Consider the following 14,995-nt stretch of genomic DNA (forward strand, 5'->3'; position numbering starts at 1 on the left):
CTAAGAAAAATCCTAATAGAAGCCAGAGGAGATCAAATTACCTTCAAGACTGACTTCTTAACAGCAGCAGTGGAAGCTAAATGACAATGGAATATCTTAAAAGATAGAACTGCCAACCAAGGATTCTATAACCATGTTGCTTTGTGTTGCTTTGCCCCCCATGGGTTTGTCACCCCACTTCCCCTGGGTGACGGAGATGCAAAGGATTACTCAAAGCCCATCTCTTCCAAGTGGTTAATCTCCCACTGGAACCCTCAAGCAAGAGGGATCCCTTCCTCAGGAAATTAACCCTGAATTGGGGTTCTCTTCCTGCATTTATTTTCCAAACCAGGAAGTTACAGGAAGAGAACATAGGTGGGGTTATAGTTTAACAGCATAGGCTGGTAACTTTCAGTGAAACAAGCCAGATGACATTCCAGTAACGCAATTAATGGTCCTATCAACAACAGTTTGATCTTAGCAAACATTCCTTAACAGCAATTTCCCAGTATCTTTACATAACAATCAGTAACTAGTCTGTCTTTGAGCCAGCAACCTGCTGTGCCACAATCCTTATCTTGCAACAGAGACTTATAGCCTGAGGGAAATTTCCTGTCCTTGCAAGGTCAATACTTGAAACTGCAAGGCTTTGGAAAACCAGGCCCTGTGAAGTACATATGCTTTTTAGTATATTCCATATAACTAGAAAAGTTTTTAAAGGATGATAGTAAAACAAAGATTTTTTTTCAGGAAAAAAATGGAGAATTTGTACCAAACAACCACTACCACTAAACAAACAAACAAAAACCCCAAAAGTAATGGGACTTATTCAGGGAGGAAAAAAATGATCAGAGATGAAATTTCATCAAGTCAGCAAAGCTTGAAGAGCAACAGCAATGGTCAATAAAAGAAATCTAAGTGAATCCTGACTTTGTAAAAAAGCAGTGAACAATGTCTTGTGGACTTTAAACTATAAATGGAAATAAAGTGCATGACAGTTGCATTTAAGTTAGAAGGTTATGAGATCCTTGAATTGTCTAGAAAGATTAAATGTGCCGTTTAATAGTATAGTATTGTGGGCTGGCCCCGTGGCTCACTCGGGAGAGTGCGGCGCAGGTAGTGCCAAGGCCTTGGGTTTGGATCCTATATAGGGATGGCTGCTGTTCTTACTGGCTGAACCTGGTGCAGACAACACCGTGTCAGGGGGTTGCAATCCCCTTACCAGTCCCCCCCCCCAAAAAAAATAGTATAGTATTGGTAAGTTAAGATTGCGTACCATAATCTGTAGTGTTAACTCCAAAAGATTAGCGGAAGAACATATAGCTAGCTCTAAATCATAAGAGGACAGCAAATATGTCTGATGGGTGCCCCATGGGGACAGAGTTAACCCAACCCAAAGTTTGTTTAGGATTTCAAGGCAGATCTGGAAATGGCTTGAGAGTGTGAGGAGGAGGGACTGGCATGGGCTTTTCTGGTGGCCAGGGGGTGGGGCTGGGGTGAGGGTGGCCACCTGGGCCAGTGTTGATGTGGTTTGAACACTTCCTTTCTCATCAGCTTGTCCTGACATGGAGCAGAAGCTGAACAGAGCGGGTGGGGTTAAATGTCAGCAAACATCAAAAACTGAGCCAGACTGTTATACTCATCCCAGTGTTTAACGACTGAAATGTGCATGTTTTGTGTAACTGAATTTGAACTTGTGGAAGCAAACGGTTAGTGTATCAGTCCATTTTGTGTTGCTATAATAGAAATACCTGCGACTGAGTAGTGTATGAAGAACAGAGGCTTATTTGGCTTATGATTCTGGGACAGCTGCATCTGGCACGGGCCTCAGGCTGCTTCTACTCACGGTGGAAAGTGACAGCAGCTGGTGGGTACAAGCAGATCCCATGGTGAGAGGAAGCAAGAGAGAGAGGAGGTGCCAGGGTCTTTTAAACAACTCTTGAGGGAACTAATAGAGCGAGAACTCACTCATTACTCCCTCCCCCAGGGAGAGCATCAATCCACTCATGAGGGATCTGCCCTCATGACTCAAACAGCTTCCAACACTGTCACATTGGGGATCAGATTTCTGCATGAGTTTTGGGGGACAACACGTCCAAACTCTGTCAATTAGGGTACTCTGGGAGGCCTGTGTTCTAAGGCTGATAACTGAAGTGAAAGTCCCATTGAAAGACTTGTTCAAGAGCCCATTTTGTATTTTGAGAAGTGAAATACTTTTGTCTCTCTCTTTAATGTCTGATTGTATATAGAGTATAAGGAGTGTCTTAAGTATGTGCAGAGACATGTGTAACCTTGGTTTATATTTTGGGTATCTGGGAGGCAAGCGATTCCCCGAGGTCTTTACCCCCAGGAGGGAAACCCTGGATGAGGAATTGCTTTTTTGGCCGTTGGTCGGCCACACAGGCAGACATTTGGCAGTGGCCCAAGGGTTTGTAAACATGTGCAGATGGGCGGACTGTGGGCCAGGGCACTGAGGGCTACGGTAAAGTGCAGCCATCTGTGCCGACCTTTGGGTCCCACCCTTTATCAGGGACATTCCACCGTAGGGATGGACAGCAGCAGCCCTTCAGTGCAGGGGTGGCAGTGCCATCCAAAAAACATGTGAATGCCCATTCTAGTTTACTCAGGTGTTCTCAAGGAACCTCTCGGGTAGCCAGTGGGTCCTGGAGAGTGGTAGCTTCGTCCAGTGCCCTTGTATCTGGTGAGGGTCTGAGCACAACGGGAAGCTGCTTCCCCCTATGAGGGGAATGCAGGGAATACTCCGGATGGCCCAGGTCTGCTGTCATCCTGAAGATGTCATTTACGTTTAGCGAGGAGGCTTCTGCGTGACCCCAGCCACAGTGTGCAGCTGGGTGCAGAGTCACAGGCTCAGGAGCTGTGAGAGTCTCTTTCACCAGGAGGACCCAGCTATGGCCAGCAGTGTCCACGCGGATGGTGGAGAGTGTGGGGACAAGAAGGGCAGATTTTTGGCACCAGAAGCCCATGAGCAGCTCACGGCCATCGTGGGTGTTCCAGAGACTGAAGGAGGCTTGAGAGGAGGTTGCTGAAGCCTCCACGGGGAATGAGTCTCTGGGGCACTAACAGGATGCCTGCTGTGATGTAACTCGGACAGTTGCTAGAGGCTTTCGGGATAAAAAGCAGCATTTAGAATGGGCTGATTTGTGGGTAACATAAACAGGCCTAGATAAGTTTGTAAATGAGGAATGTGTGGCCCCCAGAACCCAAAAAGGCCTAAAACTTGTTGATTTTGTTGCAACGTGGGTGCTGAGAGGGCCAGCGGGTGCTTCACAGATCGGTCTCAGTGTTTGTTTCCTCCCCCGAATCGTTTGTTTTTCTTTCCTTCCTTCTTTCTTTTCTTTTTCTTGTTTTTGTGGTTACTGGATATACTTCAGAGAATGGGAGAGATCCTCTCTGCCCTGCTCGTATTTATAAGTTTCTCCCCCTAAAGAATCCCAAACAACTATCATCAGCATTAGGGTCCGTCTGTGGCAATTGTTACCTTGCTGGCTTTCGGGGCCCCAGGCCTAAGCTGGGACTGGAGTAGGTCTTTAGCATATTGCTAAGCCTGGCACTCAGTGGAACCCCAAATCTTTGTTGGTCTGTTTTACAGTCGTCCAGAAGGGTGATGCCATTCTCCAGCCTTTAGGAAAGGGGATGGTAAAGGGAAGGAGGGAAAGCATTGGCACTGCTTTTCAAAGGGTCTGTGCCTTGGGGTGCCATGGGTGCTTTTCCCTATCACCCTAGAAATCAGAATCTTTGTTATCATGGAGACAGTAGGCAGCAGAAACAGCATAGGCATTTTGTGGGGTTCAGGGGAGCCACCTGCTTTCAGGAGTTAGAGCCTAAGCCCACATGTTGCACAGGGCATCAGCCTCTCCACTGAGTGCTCTACAGAGCAGAGATCAGAGCCAAGGTGAGACACACAACCAGTGGTACCAGGGTGAGAGCTGTTCTTCTGAGCCTAGTGACAGTCATGGCTTATGCTGGAATCCAGACACATGATTCCATATGAGACACACAGGTGAGTCCGAGCCAAGAACATGATCTAAGACCACTGACTGCCAGTTATTGAAGCTTAGATTGGTTAAATTTGTAAGGTGGCTTGGTGGGACTCTACAAATGCATGGCAGAGCAGCACAGCACAGGTGCCTACATGCCAGCCAGCAGCAGAGCCAGTTGAAAAGCCAGTGCAAGAGAAGTGTGGTGGGCATCACCCAGACACTGCTTGCTGCACCACTTCACCAGTTTTCTTGTGGTTGCCCTGTGGGGGACAGGTTGGGATCACACCCCATCCCCCTCTCTGCAAATTTGGCTCAGATTTGGAGGCTGCTAATTATACACATGCGCCAATAGTGTAGGAAAGGTGTATTGCCCACATAATGAAACTTTCTTGGGGAGAGCAGGACAGGCACCCAAACAGGTTCAAAAATGGCTTGAGAAAGCAGGAAGGGGGGGTGACAGGCTTTGGCTTTCATGGTGATTAGGAGATGGGGCTGAGGTGAGGGTTCTGGTGCATGGGCTAGGGCTTGTTAGTTTGAACTTCCCACCCAGTGCCAAAGGAAGGAGTGTGCAGGCTTTCTTACTAGCCTTTCCAAATGTAGGTCAGGGAGAAGGGCAGGGCTGGGAAGCTGTCAGCAGTCAGATATCAAAAATGGAGCCAGACTCTTTATTACCAAATGGCAAAAGAAGCAAAAAATCCTAAAGAAGCCCCCCCAAAGCAGGAAATGGAACATAAAACAGACAGAATTAATATAAATCTTATAATAATATGGCATATATAACCCCCCATTATAGCAGTAATTAATTAAATATAAGTGGTCTAAATATCCCACTTAAAAGGCAAAGATTTTAGAGTAGATTTTTAGAAAGGCAACATAGTAAATGCGGTGGGTTAAATAGTGTCCTCCCAAAAGTTCACGTCCACCTAGAACCTCAGAATGTGGCCTTATTTGGACATGGGATATTTGCAGATGTATTTAGTTAAAGATCTCAAGATGCAGTCATCCTAAAATTAGGTTGGGCCCTAAATCCAATGACTGGTATCCTTACAAGAAGAGGAAAGGACACAGACGCACAGGGGAGAGGGCCATGTGAGGACAGGCAGAGACTGCAGTGATGCTTCCATGAGCCAGGGACAGCCTACAGCCTTCAGAGAGGGTGCAGCCCTGCTTACACCTTGATATAAGACTTCTGGGCTCCAGAACTGTAAGGGAATAATTTTGTTGTTTTAAGCCATGCAGTTTGTGGTCTTTTGTTACAGCAGACCTAGGAAACAAATACAAGACTAATATAAAACATAACATGTAAGGAAGGTTGGAATTAAAAGGATGGGAAATGATCCATTGCTTAGTATCCTGGAGATGCTAATCAAAAGAAAGCTGATATGCCTATTAATATCAGATCAAGAAGACTTTAAGATAAAAATCATTACTAGATATTAGGGGACATTTCATATTACTAATTAGATCAAACTTTCAGGAAGATATAACAGTCTAATTTTAGATGTACCTCAAAATATGGCCTAAAAATTTATAGAGCAAAATTTATAGAATTACAGGGACATATGGTTAAATCAACAAACATTATGAGAAATTTCTCATATAGGGCTAAACAGAAATGATCTGGGTGGGCCCAGTCTAATTACACAACCCATTAAAGGCAGACCGTGTTCCCTGGCTGCTAGCTGAACAGGAATTCCAATTTGCAGCCTGAGGAGGAGTCAGTGTGAATGCACTGCTGGCTGCGATGTTGTGGGAGAAGCTGTGAGAAGGCCTTTGGCAAGGACCCAAGGGTGGCCTAGGCACTGAGAAGAGCAGTCCCTGGCCAACAGCCAGCAAAAATACTTACATTCTGCAGCCACCTGAGTGAGCTTGGAAGAGGATCTATATAAGTGAGAATGGTCTATAGTTTTTTGGTTTTGTGCTTTCTTAATCAGATTTACATATGAAGGCTATACTTTGTTCATAAAAGGAATCTGAAGATTTTTCTTTTCTTTTTTTTTTTAAATGCCCTGCAACTGTTTAAGTTGCACGGGGATTATCTAGTTTTTCAATTGGTAGAATTCATCTTTCACATTGTCTGGTGCTGGATGCCTTTTTGTGGGGTAGTTTTTAAGCAGTTTTCTCTTTGTTTCAATATTGTTCTTGATTTATAGTTTTCTGTTATTGTGATCAGAGAACGTTCATATTACTTTCCCTTGTAGAACCTATTGAGGCTTCTTTGTAACTGGACTGTGTATTCAATTTTTGTGACTGTCCCACGTGTACTTGCAAGGGAGGTGTGTTCTCTATTATTAGGGTGCAAAGGTCCAAATGTAGTTATTATTAATTATATTTTTTAGGTCTTATATTTATTTGCTTTTTGTTTACTTGACCCGTCTTAGACTGAGAGCAGTATTGTCACTATTAATTATTTTTCTTTAATAATATTAGTAATATATACTTAAATATTAGGTGTTATTGATGTATTTCACTCTATTTCTCCTTGGGCTTGCTTTTTTGTAAAGGTGACTGGGGTGTTCCTTTGATTCATAGGTGTTCATAACTGTGCCTTTCTCTTGGTCCTGGGGGTCTCATGAGGCAGGACTACACGTAGCCTCTGCCAGGAGTCCCTCAGGGAGCAGGGCCACATGCAGCCCTGCCAAGAGAGTGCAGGAAGGTGAGTTGCTCAAAGCACGCCTTGAGCTAGGGGCTGCCGCCTGGGGAGGTGGTCAGCCACAGGCCAGACACAAAGTTCTGCGGCCTAGTGCACGCACTAAGCAAATTTATTGGGAGAAAGCAGGTATTATATATTTTTCAGCCAGCTGCAAACCCCTCCCATCACCTCTCCACCTCCTAGGTAACTCAATAGGAAATCTGTGGCTTGTGGTTAAAGCCTTGCAAAATCTTGCTGACACAGTGTGTTCACATCCTGCTGAGATGGGCAAAATACAGGAGAGCAAGAGTGTCTCCATCTTTAACAGGTGTTCTCCTTCATTTTCCTCCACATAACTATTATTTTTTCATGGTGAATTACAGCCTTTACCTTGGTAAAGTGTCTGTATTATTTCATTTCATGCTTTAGACCTGAATGCAGCCTTTTCTGGTCCAGGATCATACACCTGTCCTCTCACTGATTGCGTTTGTCTGGTCCTCTTCCCCTCCCACACTGGCCTTTCTGTCCTGGATGGGTCTCTTGAATGTAGTAGAGAGATGTTGTGTTGTTTGCTTGTTTGTTAACCAACCTGAAAATCTTTTAAATAAGTGAATCAACCCATTTTCTTATTAAGATGATATTACTTATGTGCCTAATCTCAACCTTGCATTTAATTTTATGCTACGTTCACTGTATGATGTGGCGTATTTACTCAGTTCCTTTCTCTGTGTCTATTTTATTCCCTTTTTCATGTGTGCATTGGGAGGAGCGCTGATACCTTTTATTAATTAGGAAGGCCTTGTATTTTTGTTGTAATGGTTCCCTTTATCTTAATACTTTTTGGAGCACCCTTAATCTCCTTTTCTTTTTTATTAGGCTTGTACTCTTTTATTTGTTGGCTTTAAATGGTATGTTTTTACTCTCATGACAGTCACTGAGCTGTGCTATTTTGATCCTTCTTGCGTCTCTTCCTATTTTAAAAAATGCATCATTTCTACTGTGGTGAGAACATGAAACATTTACTTGCTGTTCTTCCCTCCCCCCACCACACCCCACTTTTTTTTTTTTAACTCTTTGGTCTACAGTTTAATGTACTTAGTTCTTTTGGTGAACTTTTCCTTGTCGTCTCCTGGTTTGAGGAAGATCATCCTCTACTAGATTCCTGAGGAAGCGCGGTGCGGACAGTATAAGGGCTCGTGAAGTCAGTTCTTATAGATTTAAAACCGCTTTTCTACAGCCTTGATGCTTGGTGGGGCGTAAGGTCTGCGGCTCACACTTTTCTTGAATTTTATGAAAATATTATTTCAGTTTGTATGTTTCTGTTGAAAAGTCCAATGCCAGCCTGACTTATTTTCCTTGTTAGGCATTTGGATGCTTTAACTGAGGAAGTGAAGAATTTTTAAAAAATACTTCGGGGCCTGGCAGGTTGGCCCCCTTGGTTAGAGCACAGCGCTGGTAACACCAGGGTCAAGCGTTCAGATCCCTTTACCAGCCAGCCGCAAATAAACAGATAAATATATAAAATAAAAAATAAACTTTAGTAGTTTTATTACAATATGTCTAAGGTCATCATCTGGGTCAGTTTTTCCAGGAACATGATAAACCCTTTCAGTATGTAGATTTAGGCCTTCTTTTATTTCTAGTTTCATTGTGTAATTTAACTGTTTAACTTTTCCTCCTTAGGAACTTCACTTTGTGTTTACTGTATCTTCTTTGCCTGTCTGCTCTGTCGCTTTTTTCTCTGATTCTTTTCAGCTCTTTATTTCGCTTTGTTCTCTTGTCTGTTTTTATTTCCGTCTCTAGTGTCCTTCTTATCTGTTCAGTAATATTCTCCCTTAGACTTGTTCATCTTCATTTTCTTTTCAATTTATCAACATATAATGTAGTTGATTTTCATGTCCCTTTACCAATTCCTCCTTTGTTAATCTTCATTTTTAAGATAACTTTATTTAATATCTTTCCTGAATTAATTTTAACTCTTATTTCATATCTTCTTAGTTTTTTATTTTGTTTTTTGTCCATTTCAGTTCTGATCGTTGAATGTTTTTCTTTTTCTTTTTAAAACAAGTTCTGGCCAGTTTTAGTAAAGAAAAATTTTACGTAATTTTCTTTTCTCCAGTCTCCTCTGGCATGCTTCTAATGGAGTCAGAACCACCAGGATCAGTGACGGCCCGTGTGCACGCTCCAGTGTGTCATGAACACCATTGTGGCCGACATGGCGTAGTGCTCTATTTTGTATTTCCTCAAGGCGGGCAGCTCTTGGCAAGGACGACCAGTTTTGCTTTGTCTTGTCGGATCATCTTCAGCATCTGCCTGTACCCCAGCAGGTACTTTCCACTTTTTATAACAAGTTGGAGCCTAGAGTTGATCAGCTCCAGGGAGCTTTTTGTTTCTGTTGTGGCCGTGATCTGCCTGCCTCAGGCGTGCGACGGCCTCCAGCCAAGAGCAGCTGCCAAGACGGCCGGGGCGCAGGAAAGGCTGAGGGTTGACTTTCTGATTTAGGGTGTTCTTTCAGATCTGCAAATACTTTTTGTAGATGTAAATATTGTGGTACTTAATTCATATTGGGGTGTGGCTACAGATCTGTTTTCTTGGTTGTTCTTTGGAGTAATATTTTCATCTGCTAAAATATTTTGTTTCTTTCTTACTGTTTAACTTTGTTTCAGTGTTACTTGCCATTTCCTGTGCGTTTTGAAATATTTGTGTTGTCTTGGACAGTAGTAACAGGTGTTTCTACATATATAGAACAGAAAGTCCAGAATGGATTCCACGTGTAAATGTCTGTGGCAAAGGCAGTCTTTTATTTAATTATTTATTTTTTTGTTTTTGTGTTTGTTTGTGTGAGTGTTTTAAGATGGTCTTTTAAAAGAGTAGGTAAAGGGCAAACTATTCAAGAAATGGGACACTTGGCTTTTAGGAAAGCAAAAGTAAGCTACTCTATATCAATCCATTTATAAAAATAATTTAGAATAATTAAGAAACTGAATGTAAAATGTAATGTTATAAAATTTTCTGAACAATATACAAGTGGTTTTAAAAATCAGTCTGAAAGGGCTGGCCGGTTAGCTCAGTTGGTTACAGCATCGTGTTTTAACAACAGCAAGGTCAAGGGTTAGAATCCCCATACTGGCCAGCCCCCCCAAAAAATCAATCTGAGATGTACAAGGCCTTGCTAAGCAAGACAAAACTGGGATCAAGAAAATATATGCAGATTTGATTTACTTAAAAAGTTAAAAATATCTGAATCATAAAAGACGGTATTTATAAAATCAAGACACATGAAAAGTTATGAAAAAACACTTATTTAACCAAGGATTTATGTCAGACCATATAAAGAGTAAAAATCCAATAGAAAAATAGGTAATGATATGAATAGTCAATTCGTAGAAAAAAGTACAAATGGCCAATAATATGTAAAGCCATAAACATAACCTAGTCATCAAGAGAGTGACATTGAAATGAGACTTTTCACCTACCAGATGAGCAAACTTTTAAAGATTAATATTATAGTAATTTGGATGAGGAGAAGCAGGTATTTTTATACATGGTAAATAGGAATATAGTTTGAAGATTTTTTGAAAGTTTTTTTTCTCTGTTAAAAGTTTTAAATATGCATAGTCTTTGACCCAGTGATGCCTGTCGCAGGGATCTGCTGTGAAGAAGCGCTGGCATCTGTGCACAGGGTCACCTGCAGGATGCCCACTGCAGCAGTCATTCTTCATAGTAACAAGATTTGCAAACAACTGAAATTTCCATCAGTATGAGAGGAAGCAAAAAGTCGAAGGAAACTGTCCATGAATGTGGAAAGATTTCCAAGGAATATTTTATGTATAAAACCTAAAAGGCAGGTTGCAGAATGGCACTCCAGCGGTGACCCAGTGTGCCATATGCCAATGGCTAGAAAGGGCCCTGGATGGTCACATGCCAGACTTTTGCAGGAAAGGGATAATGGCTTTTGCTGTGAAGACTTATATGCTGTTTGAGCATATTCATTTTTGCCTGTGTATTTGAAAAAATATTCTAAGACATGACTTAAAGCTAACTGGCACTCTGTAAGGGAGGCAGTTTAGCAGTTACCGTCTCCATCCTTCAGGCGAGGAAACACCACCCAGAAGGGGATGGTGCTTCCTACTTAGCCGGTGTCCTGGCACCCCTCAGGCTGCGGCTTTGTTTTGGCTGCTTTCTGTTGCAGGTGGCCTATGTTGAAGGGACCCTCTACACACCGACAGTGCCTCAGCTGCAGGTGGTCTCCAAGGTGTCTGTGTTTCCCAACAACTCCATGACCCTCATCTGCTCTCCTGGCCAAGAGTGGGTGTTTGTCTCTACACAGAATTCAGACCTGGGCTCAAAGGTCAGTGTCTGCGGAGCCCTTTCCTAGGGAGCCAGCATGTGAGGAAGACGGAGGGTCTGGAACCCCAAGGTTGTGGGATGCATGTTAGGACCAAGCCGTGCAGCCGGTTGAGGGCACCCAGGTCAAGTGTTGCTCATTGTGAGCCACACCTGCTCTTCTCGGGGTCTGTTCCCAGCAGTAGTGTCCTCTCTGCTGGCACTTACCTCCCTTACGCAGGAAGCTCAAGGCCACTGTTGAGTCTGTCCTCAGGGCTCCTGCCCCTGTAGCCTCTGCTCTGTCCAGGCTGCTGTGTTGCCTGTGAGCTGAAAGGGGCTGGCACCCAGGCTGGGGAGGGTAAAGTTTAGTTGTGAACACGTTTGGGCCTTAGGAACATCCCAGTGGAAATCGTTCAAGAGCTGTTTGTTTGGTGATCTGAGGACAGAGCGTCAGTGAGAATGAGAGTGAGGGGAAGGCATGGAGGGGATGCTGACACGTGGAGAGGGCATCCGGTGCCTGGCAAAGGAAAGCCCAGTGCTTCGCTGCACCTTCTGCATAGGGTTGTGTGAGAGTCCTGATGACTCGTGGGCACAGGGACGTCCAGTCATCTGCTAAGGATGAGGCACCTGTTGAGTGCCAAGGTCTGAGTTAGGAGTTAGACTAGAGTATAAGGCAAACTGCTGGTGATGGTCTTTTGGAAGAAGGAAGACAGAGAGAGAAACTGATCACAGAAGAGCCCCGGGACCTGGTAGCTGGGCAGGCGAGTGGTCAGGGAAGAGCAGACAAATGTAGAGAGGCCACCCTCTGAAAATGCAGTGCCAGGGCCCCTAGGGGAGGCATACGGAGATGGGAAAGGAATATGCTGTGTATTTGGAGGCAACGGCAAAACAGTGACCAAGCAGTTCAAAACCAGAAAAATGCTGTTTATTTGATTCATCCGTCACACCGACCTCACTGCACCTGGCCTACCAGCGGGGCCAGACGTGGGCTGGGATTAGCCTTGAAAAGCCCCTGGTCTATGAATAGTTGGAAAAGAGGACCCACAAGTGGCATGGCTGCCCTGTGGGGCCAAGTAGGGCAGGGGTGGGGTTAGAGGTGGGGGCAGAGCCCGATTCCCTGGCTAGGTCCCCTAGGGGTGGGGAAGGGTGTTTCCAAGTGCTCCTGGGCCTGCGAAGCCCCCTCCCTCACCTGCAATGTGACCCATGCAGGTACGTTTCCCCAGGTGTTCTACACTCACTCCTTGCTGCACCCGTTGGAAGACGAGCCTCCTGTCTCCACCACCCTCCCCATCTTGCTGAGTTCCAGAGCCTGCTGGGCCCATGACGAGTTGGCCAGGCTGATCGTGATGCACAGAAATGACAATGGCATGCAGCTGGTTGTCACTACCTATGAGCTAAGGGCCAAGAAGTCCAGGGACAGAGTGAACATTCTGGGTGAGAGTCCCCGTGCTGGTGCCGGCGGGTCTGCATGTCACCGCCATCATAGTATGATTCTTCCAGCACAGGTTGCTCATGTTTCCTCCGGGACTCTTTCTTTTTCCTCTCAGGATATAGAGGGATATAGTGGCCCCTCGGAGGTGGTGTTGTTTGCAATTTTATGTGCTGGTTGAGCAACTGAGCACTTACTACGTGTCGGGCCCTCTGGACAGCCTGGGATTCAGACATTAAATGCCGACTCTTAGAGTCTCACTTCTCCTTACTGATCTTCCTGCTTTTACTCATTCCTGCCTCTTTTCCTGGCTTTGTCAAAGGCCCTGTTTGGGCACTGAGTGCACACAAACATGAACACAAGCCATGACTATCTCTTCCCTAAGGAGCTTCTAGTCCAGAAGGAAAATAAGACCCACAGCCCTCTTCACACTGTCTCCTTATCTATGTCCCAAACCCCGCGTCACCCTGACAGGCCTTCCCGATGGTCCTTGGCAGTTTTTATTTTGTATTATGTTTGTTTTCACATCATTATTTGATCATAAATTTGACTCTGAGCTTCCTGGCAGCCAAGGAAAAAAGAGAAACAAAATGTGTAATATAACCCCTTGTCTGATATGAGAGAATACATGAATTCTTCAGAAGAGGTCATTTTTTTCCTGGTAAAAAGGAATGCTATACTATGTAAAATATAGTATCTTCAATTGTTTTTGGCAGATACCATAAATGTCATATAGTTCTTAAGTGGCCGTTTCTTATATCATCCTGTCATAGATGAGAAAGGGTAGAAGGAAGGGCACCTCATTCCCTGAAGGTGCTACATGCCAGATACCCTGCTGGTCACTTCCACGAGCTTATGGCACTGAATCTTTACAACCACCTGTAATTAAAGTGTTGTAATCAGTATTTTAGAGCTGATGAACTGGAGATATAGGGTCGTGAATGCATGGGTCAGGAGTGAATGCAGGTCTAACTGCAAAACTATTGCTCTTTTCAATGTACCACATCATCTTAGGTTAGGCATATGTCTATTCCAGAGAAGCCAATTTCTGTGTCTTTATTTCAAAAAGTGCAACAGATCATCAGTTTCCTCTTCCCAGACACCATGGTGCCTCCCACCTCATGAAGGGCCATGGCTCACAGGTGATCCTGCTGGTCTCTGGCGCAAAGCTCGTGCTGTTCACCATTCACGGCTTGAAGCTGGCTGTCTTCCAAGACCACCAGAAGCCCATCACATCTACGTGGGTGGTGAGTGTGGTGCCCCTGCCCATGTCGCGGCTTTCTGCCGTCCGGAGTCCACATCCACACTTACTTGACTTTTCATTTCAAGGACCCAAACCAAGTCATCACCTCTTCCCTTGACTTCTCTTTGCGAGTCTATGTGTAGAACAAAGAAAAGAAATATCCCATCCTCAAGAGCTGCTATCATTTGCTTGGGGGATCCCACAGATGGGACAGGTAATTGGCTGTTTTCCTTCACTTTGCCTGTAAAATGGCCTTACATGGCCTACCAAGCAGTGTTTTCTAAGGAAATGTTGGAAAGGATGTTAATAAGACCTACTATCATAAGCCCAGCCTCTCCCTTCCTAATGGGACCCAAGGCAAGCACTGCTCAGATTCTGTTTCCTCTTCCTCTAAAGATGTTGGCTGTAGCTATGCATAACATACATTGTCTCCTGTAATGTACAAAAACTACACATGCAGTTGGCATCACCCATGTTTTACAGATAAAACAGAAACATACAGATATGGATATTTTGTCCAAGGTCTCACAGAGAGCACACAGCCAAGCTCAGCTAAACCCTGACTTTGACCTTGTGGAAAATGTCCACACTCATTAGCTCTTGTACCTACATTTCTTTCATTCAAGATAGCAATGAGAGTGATCAGGAAGTGATATATTAATTCTAAATTCTGGGGAAATGACTCAGACTTGCCCAGATTGGATTAGGTGCCCCTCCTCCTGTATCAGGAGAAGTTTCTAGAATAGTTGGAATCATTGTGATTCAGGAGCTCTTCTGAGGAGGGCCCAGAACTGATATTCCCACTTAAGAATGTGATATTTGCTAATTGTTACAAATGAATTTAGGTCCTCAAATCAAAGCCCAGATTAAGCAAGAGATAGAAATGGGGCCAGATGGGGTGGACTGGGTGGGAGACGGCACAGGAGGCTGAGTTCCACCTGCATGTAAAGGCTTTAACTACTTAAGTTCTTGTTCTTTTCTCAGATTAACACCCAGCATGCCCCTTCTCTTTGCAGTAAATTTACCCATGTGGAAAGCGATGACATGAGCATTGTAGGTGTGGAAACCAATAACATGGAGAGAAGTAGCCTGAGGTCATACTGCTTCAAGGTGCAGCATGGCTCAAAGGGTGGTACCAAGTGAAAAGGGACTCATTTTGGACACATGCAGAAACTGGAATGATGTTACCAGCATTGGGGCAGGAATTAGTAATTCTTGGGTGCCTACTGTGTGCCAAGCACTGTGCTGTGTGACTTTACTTTTAAATCCTCACAAGTGAACAAAATGGGTATGATTGTCTCTTTTTTTCAGACAAGGGAAATGAAATTTTAAAAGACAGTAATTGAAAGAGGTAGACCCCAATAATGTAATAGTGGGGGACATAA

At 44.1% G+C, this 14,995-nt stretch overlaps 1 pseudogene; it reads left to right on the forward strand.

The window, feature by feature from the left end:
* LOC134381135 (F-box/WD repeat-containing protein 12-like) overlaps positions 1-14,753 on the forward strand; it is a 38,665-nt pseudogene extending 23,912 nt beyond the window's left edge.
* Positions 14,754-14,995: the final 242 nt, after the last annotated feature.

Source organism: Cynocephalus volans, chromosome 6, assembly GCF_027409185.1.
Source record: "Cynocephalus volans isolate mCynVol1 chromosome 6, mCynVol1.pri, whole genome shotgun sequence".
NCBI classification, from domain to species: Eukaryota; Metazoa; Chordata; class Mammalia; order Dermoptera; family Cynocephalidae; genus Cynocephalus; species Cynocephalus volans.